The sequence below is a fragment of the Canis aureus genome, chromosome 5, assembly GCF_053574225.1.
Source record: "Canis aureus isolate CA01 chromosome 5, VMU_Caureus_v.1.0, whole genome shotgun sequence".
NCBI classification, from domain to species: Eukaryota; Metazoa; Chordata; class Mammalia; order Carnivora; family Canidae; genus Canis; species Canis aureus.
The window spans coordinates 44259992-44283743 of record NC_135615.1 but is presented as its reverse complement, the minus strand read 5'-3'; the positions used below and the strand labels follow the sequence as shown (position 1 = coordinate 44283743).

Below are 23752 nucleotides of genomic sequence, written 5' to 3'. Positions count from 1 at the left end.
ATGATAATTGTAGAGGGATTTCTTGGTAGATTGCAAAATGTTGCATTAATGTAATATTAAATGAATAATATTCTCAAGGGGGTTGGATGAGGTAATCCTCAAAAGTCCCATTCTGAAAAATTCTCTAATTTTGCTACATTTCTGCCTTAGTACATGATCCTACAAATGAACCATCATTTCTAATATGGATTTGCTAAGGACACAAAGCCAGTGCTGGTAAGATAAGACTAAGTGAACACTCCAGTTACCATGTTTGGAGTTGCCCCCCACATTCATCTTTTGGTTGGCCCATGCAGAAAATAAACTAGTAAGTAAATAGCAGGAGACTAAGTTCCACATAACCATCATTTTGTGATTCTCAGGGCTACCATATGGAGCAAATTCAATTGGTATCCCAAGGATTCCAGTGCTGTCTTGGAAAAATAATTAGTCTGGCATACCAACATCTAGGCAGTCAGCTGAAGCCTAATTCCAGGAAATAGGCACTTTGACAGAGTAACAAGCATGGATGCCCAAGGGAAGGAGAAGCCCTGAAAGAGTTGTTTTAAGTAGCTGTTTAATGATTGAGCACCTTGAAATGCTTTCACTTGGCAGGGTGAAATTATACTACCTAGAGACATCTGGGGGGCATTTAAAGCTAACAGGCAGTAATGAGTGCTGGTTTTAAAAAAAAAAAAGTATTTTATTGCTCTAGCAATTGGTAGACCTCCTGAAACATCTCTATTCTTTACACCTGTATGAAGAAAAAAGAACAAAGCAAAGAAGAAGGAAGGAAGAAAAGGTATTTCTACCTTGCATGCCTTTTCCCAAAGATTCCTATAACACTTTAAAAGCTAACAGTAATTGATCTCTTAAAACTCGCCAGGCTTTGTGCTCAGTGCTTTACAAATACTAGCTTATTTAACCTTCACAATGGTGCGTGAAGCATGATTTCTCCTTTTTTTAAGTGCTAAAACCAGAGAAATTCAAGGAAAAAGGTACAAAAGTTACTTTACAAGAATAGAAGAAGAAGAAGAAGAAGAAGAAGAAGAAGAAGAAGAAGAAGAAGAAGAAGAAGAAGAAAAAGAAGAAAAGAAAGAAAGAAAAAAAGAAAGAGAAAGAAAGAAAGAAAGAAAGAAGAAAGAGAAAGAAAGAAAGAAAGAAAGAAGAAAGAGAAAGAAAGAAAGAAAGAAAGAAAGAAAGAAAGAAAGAAAGAAAGAAAGAAAGAAAGAAAGAAAGAATCTTTCTCTTCTCTTTCAGAAAGCTTCTCCAAGTTAGGTGAAGGAACATTATAGTGTATAAAGAGACAAAGCAGGCAGCCCAGGTAGCTCTGCAGTTTAGCACTGCCTTCCGCCCAGGGCGTGATCCTGGAGACCCCGGATCGAGTCCCACGTCAGGCTCCCTGCATGGAGCCTGCTTCTCACTCTGCCTGTGTCTCTGCCTTTCTCTCTCTCGCTCTGTGTCTCTAATGAACAAATAAATAAAATCTTAAAAAAAAGAGAGAGAGAGAGAGACAAAGCACTCCACTGAGTCCTCAGTTCCACTGCTAATAGCAGCCAAAAGACCTTGGACAAGTCACATGACCTCTCTGGGCTTCAGTTCCTTCCTTCTTAAAAGGATGGGTAAACAGTCCCCACCTTAGCTGCACACTAGAATTACCTGATGAAATTTGAAAAACTGCCAGTCCAACCCTGTCTCTGCCCTTATTCCTGACTAACTGAATCTTAGAATATCAGCAGTTGGGGTAAAGTATCTGGCTTTATTGCTGGGAACAAAGTATATATGTCCCTACCTCTTTGAGCTAACAATTTAGTGGGAGAGCAAAAAGGCAAACAGAAATCATATGCATTTATATATAAAAAATGTATATGGAACACTTATATTTCATATATATATATATATCTCACACTTGTGGTGAAAAGGAGAAAGAATAATGTTATTTCAAGACAGAGTAACAGAGAGAACATGATTAAAATAGAGGAGGAGGGGTCTGGGAAGATCTTACTGTGTGTCGGAAGAACAGGAAGTGGGTGTTGGTCATGCGCAGGGCAAGAGAAAGAGCTCCCTAGGCAAAGAGAATATATCTCACTTGGTTAGATACATATTACATTTGGTTGTCTGTTTCCATTACATATGCATAAATATACATAGACACACAGTTATATTCCTATATGTACAAAAAAATAACCTATTTGAAGACCCTGAGCCAGAAAAGAAAAGTGCAAAGGACAAGACAAAGTGACAGGGAGTGCTGCACAAGGTTGGCCTTGGGGAGGTCAGCAGCGACTGGAACATATGGTGGGTTGTACTGAGGATCTTAGATTTTATTTAAGTATGCACTAGCAATAGCAAGCCAGTGATGATTTTAGGCAGGAAAGTTACGCATTGAAATTTGTCTTTTAAAAAAGGTATGGAAGTATGGAGGTATGGAGGAAGGTTTGGTTGGAGCTAAAGAGAAAAGAGGAGAAAGTTAGAAGATACTGTAATAACCTGAGTGAAGTTTTTGTTCCTTAATGATGCCAAGTTTAAGTAGAATTCTAGGTACCTGCAGAGACTGAATAAAGAGTGGAAGAAACAGAGGGAAGAAGTTTGACATAATGCAAGTGACAGAATTTATTAAAAATCATGAATTTGCTTTGTACTGAATTTAGAGTAGTGCCTTTGATTTACATGCTCTTCTCTCCCATCTGGGCTTATTCTGTTCCCATACAAGCACACCGAGTTGCCCTGCCCCCATTCCTATTCTCTCCCCCATTGTGTTTCTTCTTCCTTGTCATTGTTTATATTTCTATTCCAAGGCTTAGGGTGCCATTCAACCTTGTAGCTCCCATTTTCCATCCTTGCAAGGGTTTCCATTGTGCAGTAGAGCATGGTTGGGGGAAGACACTTAATTGTGCAGGGTTTGGCCACACATTGATCATTTAGCTTTTTGTGCCCTGCTTGAGTGGCTGGTCCCCTGGCTGTAGCCCATTTCCTAATGGAGAGGTGTCAGCTTCACAAAAACATCACCTCGATTGGTACTAATTACCACCTTTCAGAGCCATCATCACCCAAAGGCTCAGAAATGAAAGATCAGCAGGAAAATGAACCTCCACTCACACCTTCTGTGGTGGCCCCTGGCTTCTGATCATGCAGAGAGCATGGGCTTTGGGGGAACAGGGTCTCTGCCTTTCTGCTCTTACAGCAAATGTCTCTTGAGAAGCCAGCCAGCCTTATGACGCTAATCTTCAGCTCACGCAATGACTGAACTCTGTCTTGCTGCATTTCTGGCCCTGTCCTAGTTTCCCCATGATTTCCATTCTCTCCCCTCCCTGCCTTGAGAGGATTCAAACTGCTGATGGTCTTGGAGAACGAAGTGGCAGTAGCATGCCCATGCCCAGCAGGTATATGTTCACAGCGCCCACATCCTTATCCAGGCAGTGATTGAGCTGTCACATGAAGACTTCTTAAGTAAAAATAGCTCTGAGTCAAAGGGAACTTCTCAGTATAGAAAGTACAATCACATGAGTTCTTTCCTTTTGATCGTTGTAACACCTTGTGAAGGGCACAGGGTAGGCATTGTTATTAGCCCCATTTTACAAATAAAGGGATAGAGGACAGAGGCTGGTGACTTGCACGAGGTCCTACAGTCATTTGCTGGTGGAGCTGGCTCACCAAACTCAACCATTATGAAGTGTAGGGGCATGTGGATTAAATGAGATCACATATACCAAAGCACTTTGAAAGCTGGAAAGCACTATATATTTGTATTCATTTCTGGAGGCCGCAGTAATAAATTACCACAAAATGAGTGGTTTAAAATAACAAACTTCTTCTCTCACAGCTCTGAAGGCTAGAAGTCTGAAATCCAGCAGGACCTCTCCTCCCCTGGGGAGCTTTAGGGGAAATCTGTTCTTTGCTGCTTTCAGCTTCTGGTGGTTGTCACCATTTCTTTACTTGAGGCCACTTTGCTCCAACCTCTACCTGCGTGGCTGTGTTCCCTCTTTCAGGAGGGAACTCCTTGTCTCAAATCTTCCTCTGCCTTTCTCTTAGAAGGATACTTGTTATTGAATTTAGACTCTACTCTCTAATCCAGGGTGCTCTCCTCATCTCAAGATCCCTCATTTAATTCCATTTGCAAAGACCTTTTTTTTCCAAACAGAGTAACATTCATAGTTCAGCAATTAGGACATGGATATGTATACAGTATTTAGAGGACTGTTGCTGGTGGTGGCGGTGGTGGTAGCTGCTGGGGATGTGTCAGAGCCCTGGCACTGTCCAGTAGTCCAGATATCCCCTTTTCCATCTTTGACAATCAAGTCGAGGCAACATAACCTAGTAGTTAAGAACACAGACTCTAGAGCCAGCCTGCCTAAGGTTCAAATCCTAGTTCTACCACTTGATGATTTTGTGACATTGAACAGCTTCCTCAATCTCTCTGGGTCTCTTTTTCTTCCCCTGTAACAGGAAGGCAACAAAGTCTTTTCTCACAAGGTTGTTGCAAAGACCAGATGATTTAATTATGTGTAAAGTGCTTAGACTAGTGTCTACACTACAGAAATGTTACCTATAATTATTCCTGAGGTGGCACTATGACTCATGGTAACTACTCTCACCTCACTTGTTTATCATTTAGTAATGATTTGGGTAAATAATGAACTTGCTCCTCTAGAGAAGCATTTTTTAATCAGTCACTGATTCTGAGCATTTCTGGGTATGTTTTCTTTTTTTTTTTTTTAAGATTTGATTTTTTATTTATTCATGAGAGACACAGAGCAAGAGAGAGAGGCAGAGACACAGGCAGAGGGAGAAGCAGGTCCCATGCAGGGATCCTGATGTGGGACTCGATCCCGGTCTCCAGGATCACGCCACGGGCTGCAGGCGGTGCTAAACCGCTGCGCCACCGGGGCTGCCCTCTGGGTATGTTTTCTAAACAGGAACATTCTAGATTAAGTGTAGAAAAAAAATCCTAAATGTAATGAGAAGGGATCATTGTTGTATGTATGTATGTATGTATTTATTTAAGATTTTATTTATTCATGAGAGACACAGAGAGGCAGAGACACAGGCAGGAGAAGCAGGGAGCCTGATGTGGCACTCAGTTGTGGAACCAGGATCATACCTGAGCCAAAGGCAGATGCTCAACTGCTGAGCCACCCAGGCATCCTGGGATCATTGTTTTAAAGTCTTACATTAGCTTCTCATTTGATCCTGAAGGTTCTGATGTCTTTTGAGCTCATTATTCAATCAAAAACTTCAGTTTGTCTTACTAGGATTTGGAAGAGTTCTGCAGGCTGACATGTCCTTAAAATATTAGATAGAGACATTTAATAGAATGCAGTTTGTTTTTAGGAAGGATTAAATGTTTGAGCAAAAGGTTACAAATTGGGATGATGTTAGATTGACTCACTTGTGTAGCTTCAACCCAAACAAATAATGTTAGGTTTCCTGGACTAGAGCTGAGTACTATTGTGCTTCTTTTGGCTTTTATTTATAATAAACTCTATTGTTTTTCCTAGAATTTGCCCAGTTTCTCCTACTTTAGTCTCAGCCAGAGGCATAATGTCAGAAGAGAAGTAAAGAATGATATTTTGCTCCTGAAACTAGGCTTACCAAGACAAGCATTAAGTTTGGCATCTCATTAGTGTATCCAACAGAAAATGATGGGGGAACCTAAGCACTGTCATAAAAATAAATGTTCACAGAGAATAGACAAGCTGGAAGGAACCTTGGGTATTAATTTATATAATTCCCATAAATTTATTTTTAAAACTCTTTCATTGTGCAAGTATATTCATCAAAAATTTTGGAAACTGTAGAGAAGTGCCCCCCAAAACTAAATAAAACTATTTGCAGTAGTTTTATGATCCAGAGATAAATACTACTAATATTTTTATTTATTTTCTTCCAATATAAGATACAGTTTTCTTTCCATGGTTGGAACCATGCTACTGAAATTAAAAATGCTCCTCCTCTCTAGAAAGACAGTATTTTGATCCTTTTTTATTATAACAAGGTGATAACTTGTATTATAAAGTTAGGGATGGATCAAAAGAGTCTCCTTCTCCTTCGAATCCTATCTCATTATAGTGACAAGGAGTGCCCAGTTGTCCACACTAATTCTGTCTTCTGCCCCAAAACAGGACTGTGCAACTGTCCTCAGTTCCACATAACCCCTTGAGTGGATAGCTCAAGGGGCTATGTGGATTGTCTTCTGCCAACTGAACAGCAGTCCTAGAAGGGAGTCATAGATGCATCTCTTTTTCTAGGACAGCTGAAAACATTATTAATAATAATACTTACAATTAACTGAGATCTTTCAATCTAAATACTTTGAATCTAGTTACTTATTTAATCCTGAAAATATTCCACTTAGGAGATTAACCACCTTAGAAGAACTGTAGAGATGCTGACAGTGTGATGGTGATACCAAAGCTGCAGAACATTCTAGTGATGAAGAGAAACTGGAGGAGATTCCAAACTGAAAATCTGCAAGTGAGTGGGAAATTCAGAAGCTATTAAACTGTGAGACATTATCCTACTTAGAGAAATTGAGTTGAATTAATGACACTGGGAAATGTTTCATTTTGTTTTAAAATTAGTCATCCACTGAAGTGACATTGTAATATTATATAATACTTAGGTTTACTCTCTTTTATATTTTATGATTGAAAAACAGTCCACTAGAGAAGTCTAGCCTGATTTTGACTCAGTGAACTCTCCCAAGGGAAGGCCATAGCTCAGATGAGAGGCTCCCACCTACTAGGGAGAGTCAAGCAGTGGGAAGACTGTGGGACTTCAGATTCTAATTCCTGCTACACTATTTGCTAGCTAGCTAGCTAGCTAAGGTCTTTACTAGGTGCTCCTTATTTATCTTTAAAAAAAAATTTATTAAAAATTTTTTTTGTTTTTAATTCCAGTATAGTTAACCTACAGTGTTACATTAGTTTTAGGTGTACAGTATAGTGATTCAACAATTTCATACATCACCCAGGGTTATCATGACTAGTGCCCTCTTTCATCCCCATCACCTATTTCCCCCATCTCGCCACCCACCTCCCCTCTGGTGACTGTCACTTGGTTCTCTGTAGTTAAGAGTCTGTATCTTAAGAAAGAGTTTTAAAAGTCTGTTTGTCTCTTTTTATTTTCCTTTGCTCTTTTATTTCTTAAATTCTACATATAAGTGAAATCACATGGTATATGTCTTTCTCTGGCTTGTTTCACTTAGCATTTTACTCTCTAGCTCCATCCATGCCGTTGGAAATGGCAAGATTTCATTCTTTTTATGGCTGAATAATATTCCATTGTATATGTACCACATCTTCTTTATCCATTCATCTATCTTTGGACACTGGGGCTGTTTCCATAATTTGGCTATTGTAAATAATGCTGCTATACACATAGTGGTGGATGTATCCCTTTGAGTTCATGTTTTTGTATTCTTTGGGTAACTATCCATAAGTGCAGTTACTGGATCGTAGGGTAGTTCTATTTTAACTTTTTGAGGAATCTCCATGCTGTTTTCCAGAGTGGCTGTACCAGTTTGCATTTTCACCAACAGTGTACAAAGGTTCCTTTTTCTCCACATCCTCACCAACACTTGCTGTTTCTGTGGTTTTTTATTTTAGCCATTCTGAAAGGTATGAGGTGATATCTCATTGTGATTTTGATTTGCATTTCCCTGATGATGAATGATGTTAAGCATCTTTCATGTGTCTGTTTGTCATTTGTATGTCTTCTTTGGAGAAATGTCTGTTCATGTCTTCTGCTCATTTTTAATTGGATTATTTGAATGTTGAATTGTATCAATTCTTTATATACTTTGGATACTAACCCTTTATTGGTTATGCCATTTGCAAATATCTTCTTCCATTCAGTAGGTTGCCTTTCAGTTTTGTTGATTGTTTCCTTCACTCTGCAGAAGCTTTTCATTTTGATGTGGTCTCAGTATTTTTGGTTTCATTTCCCTTGCTTCAGGATACATATCTAGAAAAATTTGCTGCAGCCTATGCTAGACATCCTTGCTCATCCTTAATTTCCTAGAGAAATGGAATAAAATCTCCTTTGCAGTGTTTTTATAAGGATTATAAATAAGACCCTGTATGTAAAGTTCCTGGCAACAGCAGTTAGTTAAAAAATAAGTAATTTTTATTACCTGTGCTTTCTCCTGACAGTTCATTGTTTTCAAAACATAGTATAACCAAAGGGGAAAGTACATCTGGATACATTCTAGCCTTGGCAATGCAAAGCCTACCACCGGTGGATATGGTAATCAGGCAGGATGGATGCAGAGGTAAGAGAGAAATAGTATATACCCCTCCCCTATACAATGCCCCTACTTATCCAAATGGGGGCAACAGCTGGGCCAGGAGGCTGGGAGCTGGCTGGCCTTCTGAGGCCAACTGGGATCAGATGAAAAGAAAAGCAAAGAGGGGAAGAGAATCTCTCCCAAATGCTATGCTAATCAACAACTTTTAAAGCCCCTGAACCTTCCCAGGCTCATCCTGAGTCTTTAGTCTGTGCTCCCCATGGGGATGCAGATGAAGATAAAATTGTTAGAAATATGACTCAGCTACATTATAATATTACATACGAAAGGATGGTTGAGAATAAAATAATTACCCCCACAGGATCCTGCCTTTGACATACCTTCTTTGAAGAGTCCAAACAGCCTTGCCAATAATAAACTCATCCTTGCTCCCAACATTGCTAAGAAAAGGAAAAGGGACAAAAGGAACAGAACGACTGTTCCAGGGCCCTAGTCAGTGAACACCAGTTTATTGGGCTCTGAGGACTACTAACAGCCGTGGAGGGCCTCACAAACTTCAAGTTGTTTGTGGGGCCAAAATTAGTGTAAGAGCTAAGTGGCAGAAGTGAAGGAACAGTGAAGTAGTTCCCCCTGAGAATCGAGTTTTGATTGTAGCAGGGTGAGGTGAAGTTTGATTTTTTAAAAAAGATCGTTGTGAAGTGAGAGTGGTGGAAGCAAATTTGCCTGAGAAGTCCAGGGATCTTCTGTGGGGGAAGAAACTAAAGCCCCAATCCCTCTTCCATATGATTCAAAGTGACTGAAATCTCTTGAGGTGAACTAAAGGTCAGTCGGTGAGCATGGCCACCACTTGGAAACAAGAAAGGAAAGGAAATCCCTGAAATAAAACTACTTTGAGGGAAGAATGAGATGAGAGGGAGGACACCAGTGAGAATGGGGAAAATTAACAAGGCAGGAAACAACAAATGTTGGAGAGGATGTGGTGAAAAGGGAACCCTCTTACACTGTTGGTGGGAATGTGAACTGGTGCAGCCACTCTGGAAAACTGTGTGGAGGTTCCTCAAACAGTTAAAAATATACCTGCCCTACGACCCAGCAATTGCACTGCTGGGGATTTACCCCAAAGATACAGATGCAATGAAACGCCGGGACACCTGCACCCCGATGTTTATAGCAGCAATGGCCACAATAGCCAAACTGTGGAAGGAGCCTCGGTGTCCAACGAAAGATGAATGGATAAAGAAGATGTGGTTTATGTATACAATGGAATATTACTCAGCTATTAGAAATGACAAATACCCACCATTTGCTTCAACGTGGATGGAACTGGAGGGTATTATGCTGAGTGAAGTAAGTCAGTCGGAGAAGGACAAACATTATATGTTCTCATTCATTTGGGGAATATAAATAATAGTGAAAGGGAATATAAGGGAAGGAAGAAGAAATGTGTGGGAAATATGGGAAAGGGAGACAGAACGTAAAGACTGCTAACTCTGGGAAACGAACTAGGGGTGGTAGAAGGGGAGGAGGGCGGGGGGTGGGAGTGAATGGGTGACGGGCACTGGGGGTTATTCTGTATGTTAGTAAATTGAACACCAATAAAAAATAAATTAAAAAAAAAAAAAAAAAGAGATGAGAGGGAGGGGCTGGGTCCTGCCATGAGCCAGCTGGTTGAAAGGAGAGCAGCGGAGGAACCTGTTCTCCATGGGGCAGACTGGAGCCTCAGGACATGACTGGGAGTGAATCTGAGCCAGTTTCAAACTTCAAGTCAGGCCAGGGTTGGTGTGGAAACCTCTTGACCGAGAGTAGCACCAAAGGGTGGGGATGAGGAATTGTCTTCTTTTCCTCCTGAAGAACTGTTGCAGCTGATCTCTGAAGAAGACTGCATTGAATTATGGGGGATGGGCAGCAGAGCCCAGCCACGCCACCACAGCACTCTTGGCTGTGTTCAGGAAGACTCTGCAGACCCACAGCTCACTGGGCTTCATTCAGCTGCCTCCAGCTTCCATAGAAGCAGCTGGAAAGGTGTTTGTTCTGCATGAGGGGCTCAGCTAAGAAAAGAGATTGGTTTTCCTGCTGATCCGAATGGCAGTGGGCTTGAGAGTTGTATTTTCCAAGGCAAACTAGGTGGCGATCATTTCTGTCCCCAAATTGCAAAATAGTTTAAACTTAAACTCATTAAACATTAAACTCAATCAGCAAAGGAGGAGATGGTGAGAATGCCATAGCTCTGAGCTGGGGCTCTGAGGTCACACACACCTGAGTTAGAGGGCTGCTTCTGTCACTCAGTCCTCAAGCCTTTGGCTTAAATTTCCTCAGCTCATTTCCCATGTATTCTTATTTTCAAATGGGGACACTAATGATGCCTATCTCATAGAGTTGTTATGAAAATTAAATGAGATAACACATGTAACATGCTTGGCACCTATAAACCTCAATAAATGTTCAATTAAACAAAGACCAAATAGGCCCCAGGCCCATTCCATGGGAAGACAACTGCATTTGGCAAGCATCTCGGATGGATATAGCAAGTTGTGTGTGAACAACGGCGAGCAGTATACTTTGCTAAGACGGAGAGATTGTGCTGAGAAATCACGAGCAATTTGGTAAGAAAAGGGCAAGTTAGTTTGGGACAGGCCCAGAGCAGACAGAAGAAGGGCTTGGATGATGAGTGGACCCAGACAAGAATCAAGGCATCCTGAATCGAAAACAACTGCGGCATTTCTGGTATAATTTTTTTTCTCCCTAAAGATTTTCAGTTTTTTACAAGGACGTTCCCTATTTTAGTATTTCCTCCACTTGTTTCTCCCTTCCCCCAAATCTCTCGAGGATTCTACTTCCATCGTTTTGTTACATGTTTGGATTTCAATTCTTGTTTGAAAATAATATGTGTGCTATTATTCATTTGGTGTTTTGGTCAAACATGCTCTACGGAGGACGTGAGAATGCACTCCCCTGAAACATTTGGAGGTGATGAACAAATGGTGCCTCTCAGGACGGTGGTGGAAGAGTCATAAAACTTCATACGTCAGGAATCTTCTTGACAGGCCTTCCTAGGCCTGAGTCCAAGATGAAGCTGAGAAAAATGAAAAGGGATTTGGCTGACAAAGCAGATGACAGGCAGGGAGAGCCAGTGAAAGGGAATTGGCCAATGGCAAAAGGGGAATTGGCAAGGCTTTGTGAAACCCCTTGCTGGAAAACCATAAACCTCAGATTGTCCGTCTGGCGCATCAGTCCTCAGAGGCAAATCATTTTTGCCTGTGGAAGGTGCCTGCCAGGAAGCTGCACCTCAGGGGGCGCCTTTGGAAAAGGGGATCGTGTCTGGATCACTGCCCAACATTAAGTGGATGGGGATGAGAAGAAAGGGCTCACAATGAGATCTCTGAGGGCTGGGAAATGGGGAGCCGCTCCAGTGGCTGACACTTGTGAGTCACAACGATGGGAAAAGAGGTTGAGAAACAGAGGAAGAGGACAGGATGCTGGGGAGGGAGGAGGTGGGAAGCAGCTTTGTTTCGTCAGTTGGAGGTTGTCAGGGCCTGTCTTCTTCTGTGACGGGTCTCCACTGGAAATTACTCATCGACCCTTTCGAAACTCCAGTCTGCCTTCCTCCAGGTGAATAAGTCACTTCTACGGGTCTCCCAAATGAGTGCTTCCAATGTGAAAAATCTCTCTTAGAAGTAAAATATGTGTGTGTGTACATGATCCCACAGACCGGGAGCAGGGCAGATCCTTGACAGGAGGGAGAGCAGGGCTTTCATTCAGAGCCCTCTTCATTCCTCAGAGTGTCCTTTTCTCATGTCTTTATGTCATACCTTTGGCTTTCAGGCTATCCGGATTCTTGTTTCTGGTCTTCTCCTATGGCCTCCCACTCAATTCTTTCCTTCCTAAGAGTGTGGTTTATGACCCATATTTCCCTTATTTTCCCTACCAAGATTTCCTTTACTTTGAGAATTGCGGGGGGAGAGGGTGGGGGGAGTTCACACTTAAAGGATTAATAACCAGTAGTATTTAGTATGACAACCTCCATCAGAGCACACTGTTCTAGCTTAGTTCTCCCCAACCTATTTTCATGTCTGGCACATAGAGCAAAGCTTTCCATACACTGTAATACATGAAAGAGAGAGGCAATAGGCCACAGAGGGCTCAAAGGGATCAATATTTCTCGACTTGTAGAATCCTTCTGTGCACATCAGTTGGAAACTTTGTCTTAACCCAGCGCTTTTGCAAATGAGCTTCAGTGAGCTGTAGCAGTCTGCAGATGTGTCTCAGAAAGTGAGTAGGCATGATTCAAAAGGTCTTCTACTTCAACTACAGCATCTCTGCTTTTATGTTTTATTTATGAGCCCTCTGAATACAATTTTATGGAAAGGAAGAGGGTTGACAATGTAAAGGGGTTAGAAAATCACTATTTTATCCAACAAATAAAATCTTTCATGGTAGAAGCTCAAGCAACCATAACAGAGGAAGATATTCTGAAGACAGGGGTTTTCTGGGGGCTGATATGATAGAAATCATATCATTCAGGCAATAAAGTTTACTCCACACAGACCTCCATGTAGGCAGGCCCTGCACATGATCTGTGCATATCTTGCCCCTCTGGTTACAGAGGTTTTGTTTCTTTAAAAACTGTGATGCAAGGGGTGTCTGGGTGGCTTAGGCAGTTGAGCATCCAACTCTTGGTTTTGGCTCAGGCTATGATCTCAGGGTGTGGGATCAAGCCCCACATTGGACTCTGAATTCAGCACAGAGTCTGCTTAGGCTTCTTTCTCTCATTCTGTCCCTCCTGCTTGTGTGTGCTGCACTCTCCCTCTCTCTCAAATGAATAAATAAATCTTAAGAAAAAAATTTAAAAATTAGAAACTCTGATGCTTGAAAAGGTTATCCCAGCACCAGCAGGTAGATTAATGCCAGAGCATACTAGTGTCTTAATTCAGTGAAATCAAAGACACAATCACTGTTCTTGTCTTTGGTACCTTTTGTATTGCATTTTCATTTATTTCCGCCACTTTTCAGAAGCCATACAGCATCTAGGAGATCAAAGCTGCTGAAAGAAAGCTGAGCAAGACAAAGTGTTTATAGGTTGGCTGAGCTATTTCCTAAGCCTGAGGCATTGATCTATTTACTATTATTTTATAGTTTTCATAGTATCTATTTCCACCCCACTTTGTTCCAAAAAGGACTCAAATTGGGAAAGATTCATTGAATTGTGTTCTGGTAGAAGAGATTTCATCTCAAATTTCAGGTACTTGGCACTTGATGGTACATAATTTCAAAACTATCATGGTTTAATGTGAAATTATTGTAGAACTTTCATTGCCTGATTTTCATCTTAGATCTTATATTAAAATAGCATATCAGTGACAGTTACAAGAATGTGTGTGTGCATGTGACCATGTGTGTTTTTCATTTATATTCCATGTTCCATAAGGATTTGAATTACCATACAAAGGATTTGAGGCAGCAAGAACACTAGTTTTACAGATTAAGGTAAATGTCTTAAAATACTGGCAAAGTGTTACCTTTCAACCAGGATTCACTAGTAACATTTTTCTATTTATCAGTGGAATTTTGATAACACAGTTGAAACTTGCTACTTCATCTTGAGATGTCTTTCTACTAGAGTTTTTAAAAATTGCTTTTCAGAAGCAGCAGGGGAGAGTAGTGATGCCCAATTGGTTAGAACAGACTCATTTCCGTGACCTTTGTCTCACATTCTCTTTCTAAATTTCTGAAAGCTCTAAATACAGTTATCTGATTTATTCTGAATAGTGCTGGGCCAGTGGAATTCTCATCTTCAAAATAAAAAAAATTCAGGCCAATTAAGGTCTATTTCTTATCAAATAAATCAAACTTCAGCAAAGAAAACCCTGTGCTTACATGAGACTCATCATCTACTGAAACAGATTCATGCTCTTAAAAACAAAGGAGAGAGTCAGCTAGTCAAGAATGTTTCTCTTGCTTCCAATTCTAGCCTACTGTCCGTTGCCCTGTTACTATTCTCACGTGTTCTACTGTCTGTGTGGCATTTTATTTTAAAATATTCAGGGCAGCCCAGGTGGCTCAGTGATTTAGCGCCGCCTTCAGCCCAGGGTGTGATCCTGGAGACCTGGGATTGAGTCCCACGTTGGGCTCCCTGCATGGAGCCTGCTTCTCCCTCTGCCTGTGTCTCTGCCTCTCTCTCTCTCTCTCTCTCTCTCTCTCTGTCTCTCATGAATAAATAAATACAATCTTTTTAAAAAAAATAAATAAAAAATAAAAAAATAAATAAAATATTTCAATATGAACATAGTGAGGTAGTCGTACTTACAGGTTAACTCTAGCCTATCCTCCAAGTGCAGTTAGCCAGCCTTTATAGAACCTATCAGGGAGCTACCCTGTGGAAGTGGTTAACCAACAGACGAAGTACCCTAGCTAAAACGCACATCTTCTAAGATGGTCACTTAGCATTGTAAATGTAATTAGGCAAACCTATGCTCGAAGGCTTACCAATTAGCATAAGGGATGTTTAAAATAGTTTTTAATTGGTGAAAAAAGTATTCAAAAAGGGTGGTTGGATAGTAGCGTCATGAAGTAACCACCGCCCTTATGTGAATGAATACAAATGGTTCAGACTTGAGGTCTAGACCTCTGAATTGGCCCTGCATTCCTCCCCTTCCCAGAGCACCTTGTGCCTGACACAGCACAAAGCTGGCCAAACCTGCCATCAGAATATGCTTGCCTCAAATTCAGTTAAGCCTTTTTATGGGAAAGGCTAAATAGAAGGCCCAGGTAAGAGAGGGCCCGAGGGTAAAGGGTGGGACTTCTCAGCTACACAGCAGGCTTCAGAGTATTTTTGAGCCCATCTAGGTGTTGTCAGAATAATGTCTAAAACTTGTTTTCATTAAATTACAACTCCTGGTAGCACGACTGTGGGGAAAAGAACATATAAGCTCCCCCAGTCTTCCACCCTTCTAAATTGCTGGAGGCTATTGACAATAACTAGAAAAACTTTATATTTCCCAGAAAGCCAGTTTGGCTTGGGTGATTTGCTGTGGCATGCAAATTTCAAATCTATATTCCAAAGTCCAGAAAGGACTCACTTAAAGATATGAAAGGTTTATTTAGATAAAGATGTTTAGCGTAAGGTTGTATTTTTTCCTTGGAATTTTGGGACTCTGTATTCCGTAAATATCCCTTTCTCAATTGTTAGAACTGCTTGGGGGCCTTTATACTTGTTGCTAATCACTATGTTTCTGTGATTTCTGGGATACTTTCTGAACTCCTTTAAATTCTGGGGCCCTGCCAGTTTGCTTCTTGAGCAGTAATTATGCTCCTTTTCTGTGGCATTTCGTTATAAAACACTGGATCCTGAACAGGTTGCAAATCCAAAGCCACTAAGGCAAGGGTACAAGCTTGGTAGAATGTTCCTTCATCTTGTGCTGGCTGTGATAGGCAAGCACTGCCCAGCAGTCAGGGAGAGACCCGCTGAGGACCCTAGGCTTCATGCCGCAGGATTTCCTTTGAGATTTAATGCCTATCAAGTTCACCTTCAAAGAACACAATGCCCATCTGATTTTTTTAAAAATATTATTTGAATGAGAGTCAACCACTGACTAATTGTGTCTGGAACATGTCAGGCCAGAATCTGTCTTAATGGAAAAAGTTAGACAAGATGATTGGGACCATGAGGGGAAATTGAGAGACACACCCCCCCCCCCACCCCACCATGGAAGCATCAGGGTAGAAAAAGATAGCAAAATTTGGTATTAGTAATGGATTTTCTTTTATTCTGCTCTCTGAACTATTTGAACCCCTGGGAGCCATGGAGGCAACCGGTTGGCCTAGAGTGGGTCAGCACATTCCAGAGGGCTGCAAGGCTATGCAGCAGGGAGCCCCTGGGGGGCAGCACTCGGTACAGATCTTAGTGAGACTCCCAGCTGCAACCTTGGGCAGGCATCCAGGGGCCACTCTGTCCTGCCTCTCACGGAAAGTGCACAGGCAAAAGATAAGGAACATTTTCCAAGCAGTAATAATATTTTTGTCTTGAATACAAGAAAGCAGTGAGCCAGAGCACATCAGCATGAAACAAGAACAGACTGGTGTGTCCAAAGGAATACAAGCCAGGTTTCACCAAATTTTTATTGAGAACAAACTGGATGTTTATATGAGAATCCTAAGGTATAATAATCATAACTAGATAATTATGCTTAACATTTGGTCCTCATTTCATATGGGGATTCAGTAATTCTCTGTGATTTTATTACTTTCATGTCATCTGGAGTTCTATAACCATCTTGTTTTTATTACAGATCATGACCTGGAATGGTTGGCTTCTCCCTGCTTATGGAAGTGACAGTTCTAGGGCCACTAGCTGAATATAGCTATAAGCCATTTATTTCTGGGTCTCTGTCACATCCCACACTGACCAGTTTTAACTGTATTCAAAGAATGATTGTCACGGTCCTGACTAGACTGAGAAATAAATCATCAGTCACTTAAAATATTGTGTGAATTTTAAATAAGAAGATGAATCTTTAGATTGCCTTTGATAAAGCTTCAAGTTGGGTTATTTCTGACAAACTGGTTCTTCTCCCTGCAGTACCTGAAAACTATTCTAGAACCTAGCAATGTTTCTGCCCTCACTTGAGCTGCCAATATTTCAGATGTGAACTGGTACTCCCATGGTATCAGTTGTCTGTGTAAATTCACCAGTTCTACATCTGTGAAGAACCTACACCCGGCCCTAGATTTCTGCTGATTCTTGAAGGAGAATCACTACACTCTCGTGGACCTTCCTATCTCTGACTTCTGGGACCATGTTTGCTCTCCCTGCATCAGCCTCTGTCAATCCAGTTGCGATTGCCATATATATATACACACACACACACACACACACACACACACACACACACAAATCACTCTGTGTTTCATGAATAATACATTGTACTGAAGGCTTGCAACCCAAGGGTCAGAGTATTTGGATGGGTCTTATCACATAACAAGGACGCACAAGGTCCTATTGCCTCTCTATCCTGTTCCCCAGCCTCCCTTATTGTCCTTGGGAGCTCCATGATCCTTTCCCTCTGTTAAGCAAATGAACGCAGTTCCCTTGACTCCTACCTGTACCCTTCTATCAATGACCTTACAGAACTAAGTGTCCTCTATATAATGAGATCCATGCTCCTGAGAAAATAGCTAGAAATATGGAAATTCAGTTGCATGTATCTATTAGTTGATTGAAATCAAGGCTGAGTCTCTGCCTTCATTAAAAGGCAGCATGATATTTTAGAAAAGGAGCTGAATTTAGAGTCAGCCCATTGGGGTTTCGAGCCAGTAACTCCCCTCACTAGTCACATGAAAAAGCTAGCAATCCATTTGGACTCTCAGTTCATCATCTAAAGAGTAAAGATGGTGCTAATTAATATTTTACATCTTTATACTGATCCAAGAAAATGATTTTGCCATGCACTCTGAAATATTAGAGCAATGGTTCTCAGGACATTTTTAACTCGACACAACTGAGCAGTGCTGTTGGCATTTAGGAATGCTGGCCTTCCTGCAGTGTGGGGACATTCTGCATAACACAGGACTGTCACATTAGCAGTAGCAGCCCTATGGAGAAACACTGTTTTTTGAGCACAGCATAAGCAAAGCTATGTTACCTCTGATCTGCCTTTCACACAAAATACAGATGGATGTATACATGGCATAGATAATTCTTTAAAAAAGGTTTTCCTCATTCTGGATTATTTTACCATTATCTTTGTTCCAAGGTGATAGGTTCTCTGGGAGTTCCAACATCTGTAGAGCAGGCTCCTAATGTGCTGCTCTGGCCATGGTGACCCATCTGTACTCTCCCTTTTTCTTTACTTGGCGACTTGGGGGCAGAACACAAGAGCAGGGAGAGGAGAATTGGCATGTGTCATCCTTGGGCCAGGAGCTAGATGAGTATTTGCATTCGTCTCACTGACTCTGCATCTGTTGGTTTGATGAGCTGCTTTGGAGGATGTTTGATGAACTGATACTTCTTCATGGATATTTTGTCATTTATGTAAGCAGAAGGCATAACCTTGTTTTTAAGGGCTTAAAAGGAATGTGCTTCAGATGAAGGTGAGAGGGCCTAACTGGCTGGGAAGTTCAGAACCTGTAAGCTAGTTGTAATTCCACTTCCAGTCAATGGGCTCAACCTTAAGTTTTTGTTCTTAGATCACATGTCTGATTAGTTTGACCATGTCACTTCTCCCTCTGAAGCTTTTGATGGTTTTGTGTGCTGATAGGAATCTTAGTTTTCTTAACCTTTCATCCATAATCTATAATGTATCCATAATCTAAGTGCAACCTACTTTTCAAGTCCTCTCTTTTATAACTCCCTTCACAAATCTTACACCTTCAGGTCCCTTCAGGGGGAAAAAAATGCTTGTTCTTCCCTGAAAAGAGGTTCTCCAGCTGGTTCAACTGCTAAAATTAATGAGCAGTGTGACCCTGGTTAATCATTAACATCTCCAAGCCCTGGGAGCCTGGCTTGTAAAATCCAGGGGTGAGGCCTAAACTGATGAATTGTTCACAGGCTGCCCAGGTGGATCCAACACACATCAAAGTTTGTGAACATCTGGACCTAAAACTCCCTCCAACTCTGATTTTCCCACACATTCCCCATGCACTGCAATTCTGTGTCTCCATGTGTTTTAACATATCTTTTCCTGGAATGTTTCACTTTCCTTCTAGTTTACCCCTGTAAACCTGTGTGTACATGCACACATGCACGCGCAAACATACAAGTCAAGGTCCTGCAAGATCACCTCCAGCACCACGTCCTCCAGAAAAGCTTGCCTGAGGGCTGAGCTTGCCTTTCTAGACTTTCTTTCTTCAAACACCTCTACCAAAACACTTAACCACAACCAGTCTTAGTTCTTGTAGGTTTTTGTTTAGCTCACCATATAGACTATAAAATTCCTGAGCATAAATATTCCTTCTTAGTTCATCTTTTGTAATCCACAATATCCATGTGTGTAGCTCGTGAGAGTTGGTAGAGTTGAGTTAAATTGACTTGACATGAATTAACGGAGAGACATCTTAGTGAAGGTGACAAGTTAGAGGGTCTTGGGAAGATTGCTGATAGGATGGAGGGCTTGTATCACTCTTACTATTATGGAACATTTCCTATCTATCTCTATCCACAAATGATTGTAGACTGAATAAGAAAAGCTGTGGCTGTTTTTTGTCAAAATCAGATGATTTTATATCTGTAATCTTGCAGGCAGAGCAGTTGAGCTGATATATTTAATGACTCACTCTAGACAGACGAAAGTCTGTTCTTGAGAAGTGAGGAGGGGGAGCCATTAATCTTTTCTAAAATAAACAGACTTATGACTCTTTAATCTGAAGAGTAGAGATCCTGAGCTGGAAAACAACACCCAAGTGCCCACCAATTTCCCTGACTAGTGCAGAGCACCCGGATGATAATTGATTGTGGGGCCATTTTCCCTGTGGTCTCTGAGGGACATTCACAGTACCACTAGCATTTAAAGGGGCCTTATCAACGTAGCTGCTCCAACTTCATGAGAAAAAACAGCTTGTCATCATCTGTGGCCTTTGGGGCAACTTGCTTTTCAAGCCTGCTTCAAAGCTTTGCGGTGCTCACTCAGTCAGCATTTTGCTTTTAGTTGCCTACCCCTATGTCCTATCCAGGCCCTTCTCTTCCCATCCACAGGAGCTCCTGCTTCTGCCAGAGGCATGGGGAAGTGAGATTCTCTCTTCTACTTTACCAGTACTCACTTATTCCCTAATCTCTGAAATTGGGCCAATGCCCCCCTCAAGGTCATGGAACATTACCTTTCTTTGCTGCCAGCCAGCCTCAGCAGTCTGTCTCTCATGTATTCTGCTCAGCTTCTCAAGAGCTTGTCAGACTGCTGGATTCTCTGTGCTGCCTTGCCTTCCAACCTGATTCACCTCTGTGCTCCTCTAATTTTCTCACATGCCTCTTCCTTGCCTGTCATTTAACTCTTGGCATCCTCAAACTCCGTTCTCCAATCAGACGCTTTTTTCCTTTTGTATCATCTTCCCTGACAATGTCATTTATTTCCACAGAATTTGATGCCAAGGGCTCTAAAGCCCACAGCCCTCTCCCAGGCTATAAACACATTTCTTAAATGCCCTGATGGACATCATTTGGACTTTTTATTGGTATTCATTTGCCATTTCCAAATCTAATAGACTATATATCTTGTCTCCAGCTCCTCTTCAAATAAACTCCAGTGCTAATTTTCCATTTTCCCATTTCCTACAGTAACCCCAGAATCATCCCGACCACCTTGTTTCTAAATCCTGGAATGTGACTCCTAACCTCTTTTCCATTCCTCTCTGTGGCGTGTCACTATTTACCAAATTCTTAGAGTTCATTCTTATAGATTCTTTGTCTGAATTGTTTCTAGTAAGTCTCTTCTTTCCACATCCACAACCATAGTTTAGGCTCTCACTAATTTTTGTCTCATAACAGCTTGGTTGCTGGAGATCCTACTTCAAACACCATTCATACCTAGATACCAAGGCTTGGGGAGCTTCCCTGCTGGCAGCACTTTGTGTTCTCACACATCATTGCTAGAAAATGAAGCACACGTCCATGTGACTCCACTGGGAGGGGACGTCTGGCAGCTTGTACCTGGTTTCGCCTTGCCTTTACTTTATGCTTCTTTCCCTTTGCTGATTTTAATCTGTGTCCTTTCACTTTAATAAACCATAACTGTGAGCATAACAGTTTCTGAGCTTTGTGAGTCCTAACAGACTTCATGAAGCCTTGGAGTAATCTTGGGGACCCCTCACACAACACATCATTCACATACTTCAGAACTTTAATTTTGAAGTTATCAATTGTTAGTGATGACTTCATAACTGATTACAACCCACCACCAAATCCTAACACAAGGATTGTACTTTGTGAGGGGAGGGAATGTGTCTTCCTCATTGTTTCATCCCCTGTTATGCTTTGCACAAGTGCAAGCTTACAGCAGGTACTCAGATAACATTGAATTGTAAACATTAAGAGCAACATGTTGAGCAAATATTAGAAAGTATCTCCCTAGTTTGTATGTCATTCACAAGCCCAAGAATCACTATATAAGACTAAACTGCATAACAAAGGGACTCAAATATACAGTGGCTTAAGTAAGTCACACTGTTTGTTTTCCTCATAAACCAGGCTTGAGGTAAACAGTCCAGGTTGTGGTTTTTCCCCATGTGGTCATTCAAGTTCCTTTTCTGTGTTACTTAGCCATCTCCTAAGGCAGAGGTCAGCAACTTACAGCCCTTAGGTCAACCCTGTCCTGCCACCTACTTTAGTAAACAGAGTCTTATTGGAATACAGCCATGCTCACTTCTTTATGTGTTGTCTACCGCTGCTTTTGTGCTCCAAGAGCAGAGCTGAGTAGTGGCAACAGAGACTTGATGGCCCACAAATTCTAAAGTATTTACACTCTGGCCCTTCACTGAAAAAGTTTGTTAAGCTGACAGGAAGAGGAAAGAGTATTGGAAGAATACACAGTTGATATTTTAAAGCCAAGCATAACAGTGGTATGTGTCACTTTCACTCATAGCTCCTCGGATGACATGATCTTACCTAGCTACAAGGGAGGCCAGAAAATACCATCTTCCACTCAGGAGTCTGCAAGATTTTTCTATAAAGAGCCAAGTAGGAAATCTTTTCAGCTTTGAGAGCTGCATAGTTTCTGGCGCAATTACCTGTCAGTGGAGTGTGAAAGTGGCCCTAGACAATATGGAAATAAGTGAGAGTGGCTATGTTGCAATAGAACTGCATTTACATGATGAGGCAGTGTCTGGTTTGACCCATTGGCTATCATTTGCCAACTCCTTCACTAGCTGGATGGCCATGTGTCTGTTTACGTATTTATGTTTAACGATAGGTGTTCCTATTATTAAAAAGAAGGAAAAAAGAGGATGGATGGGAAGGGGGTAGGGTGTCAGTCTCTGACACAAATACTTTTTGTGCCCAGGCAAGTCTTGAAAATAGTTATCTTTGATTTATGTGTTGATGTGTATTGCATGCCTACTCTTGTTGCAAAAGTTACGTGTGTTGGAAAAAGTGACCCATTTACCCTTTTTAAAAAATAGTCTCCCCTTGGCCTGAGTTCAGCTCCATACTAAAGAAACATGACAATCTTCTCTGCTCAGAGTTTCCAGTGGTCTTCAGCTGATTCATTCTCCTGGTTAAGATCCATAAAACCCAAGGCGTAATGGTGCTAGATATGGTTTATTGGCACTTTGAATTGATTCCACCTCTTTCTATGTGCCTTCCTGTACTGGACAGTTGGAACACTAAAAGCTGTATTTTCCAGACTCTTGCATCTAGGGTTCTAGATGCAAACTAGTTTTCACCAGCTGGACACATGTGGACAAAATCTGAACCACAGAGGTGAGAGAGAAGCTATCTCCCTGCTGCTAATCCTGTTGGGAAGCAGGTTCTGCGGATGTGTCAGAATAGTTGAGGCACTGGATTCAGCCAGCATTCTGTGATTTTGTCACCAGCTCTCTTAAGTCTTAAGAAGCAGTGTGGCTGTCAACCTGGAAGCCAAGATCGGGAAGTTGCTGCTGGCCCTGGAGCAAGCAGAGAGCATCTCAGCAGACAGCCACATCAGTGTTAGAAATGAATATATCAGATGGACTCTCCAGGATTCAAGGAAAGAAGTCACCAGAGGTGAATGACCAATTGGCAGGACCATAAGTAGGCCTTCTTCCATGAGTGTATTTTCTGGCCACAAGGCAGACAGTGTGTTTTATTCTGATTTTATAAACAAGAATATGTATGCAAAGTCAGTTCTGACAAACTTCTGACTATATGCCTCACCCTTGGGTTATTTATTATGTTGTCTCATAATTATACAGATTTGGGGATGTCATATCACAACTTGGGCCTTAGTTTCTTAATCTGTCAAATGATAGCATAACATGAACTTCCAGAGGACCTGTTCTATTCTAAAATACTGTGTGCTATTTGTGTAATTAAATCTTGTGACCTACATCCTTTTTTTCTTTTTTTAGCCCTACAGCACTGAGCCAGCCACAGATTCATCTTAGTTGTATTGGTGAATGTTATGGGCTGACATGTGTCCCCCTACTCCCAAATTCATATATGGAGGCCCTAACCCCCAATACCTCTGAATATGACTATATTTAGAGGTAAAGCCTTTAAAGATGTGCTTAAGATAAAATGAGGCCATATGGGTGAGCCTCAATCCACTATGATGGGTTTCCTTAGAGAAGGAGAGGATATTAGGAAACATACATAGACTGGGGCAAGAGCATGTATGGACCCAATGAGAAGATGGTCATCTGCAAGCCAAGGACACAGGCCTCAGAAGAAACCAACCCTCGTCAACACCTTGGTCACAGATATCTAGCCTCCAGAATTATGAGAAAGTAAATAAATCTCTGTTGCTTAAGCCACCCAGTATATGATACATTATTGTGGCAGCTCTAGCAAACCAATATAGTTATATTAAAATAAAACTTTCTAGAAAGTTTTTGACAGAAATATAG

General features: G+C 41.3%; 1 long non-coding RNA gene across 1 annotated transcript in view; it reads left to right on the top strand.

Moving 5' to 3' along the window:
* Positions 1-16687, top strand: part of LOC144314104 (uncharacterized) — a 425152-nt gene extending 408465 nt beyond the window's left edge. Inside the window, exons 17-20 of the long non-coding RNA XR_013379769.1 lie at positions 6335-6453; positions 8133-8251; positions 13653-13711; positions 16513-16687. This is a non-coding gene — a long non-coding RNA (uncharacterized LOC144314104). The remainder of the gene's footprint in view (positions 1-6334; positions 6454-8132; positions 8252-13652; positions 13712-16512) is intronic.
* The last annotated feature ends 7065 nt before the right edge of the window (positions 16688-23752 follow it).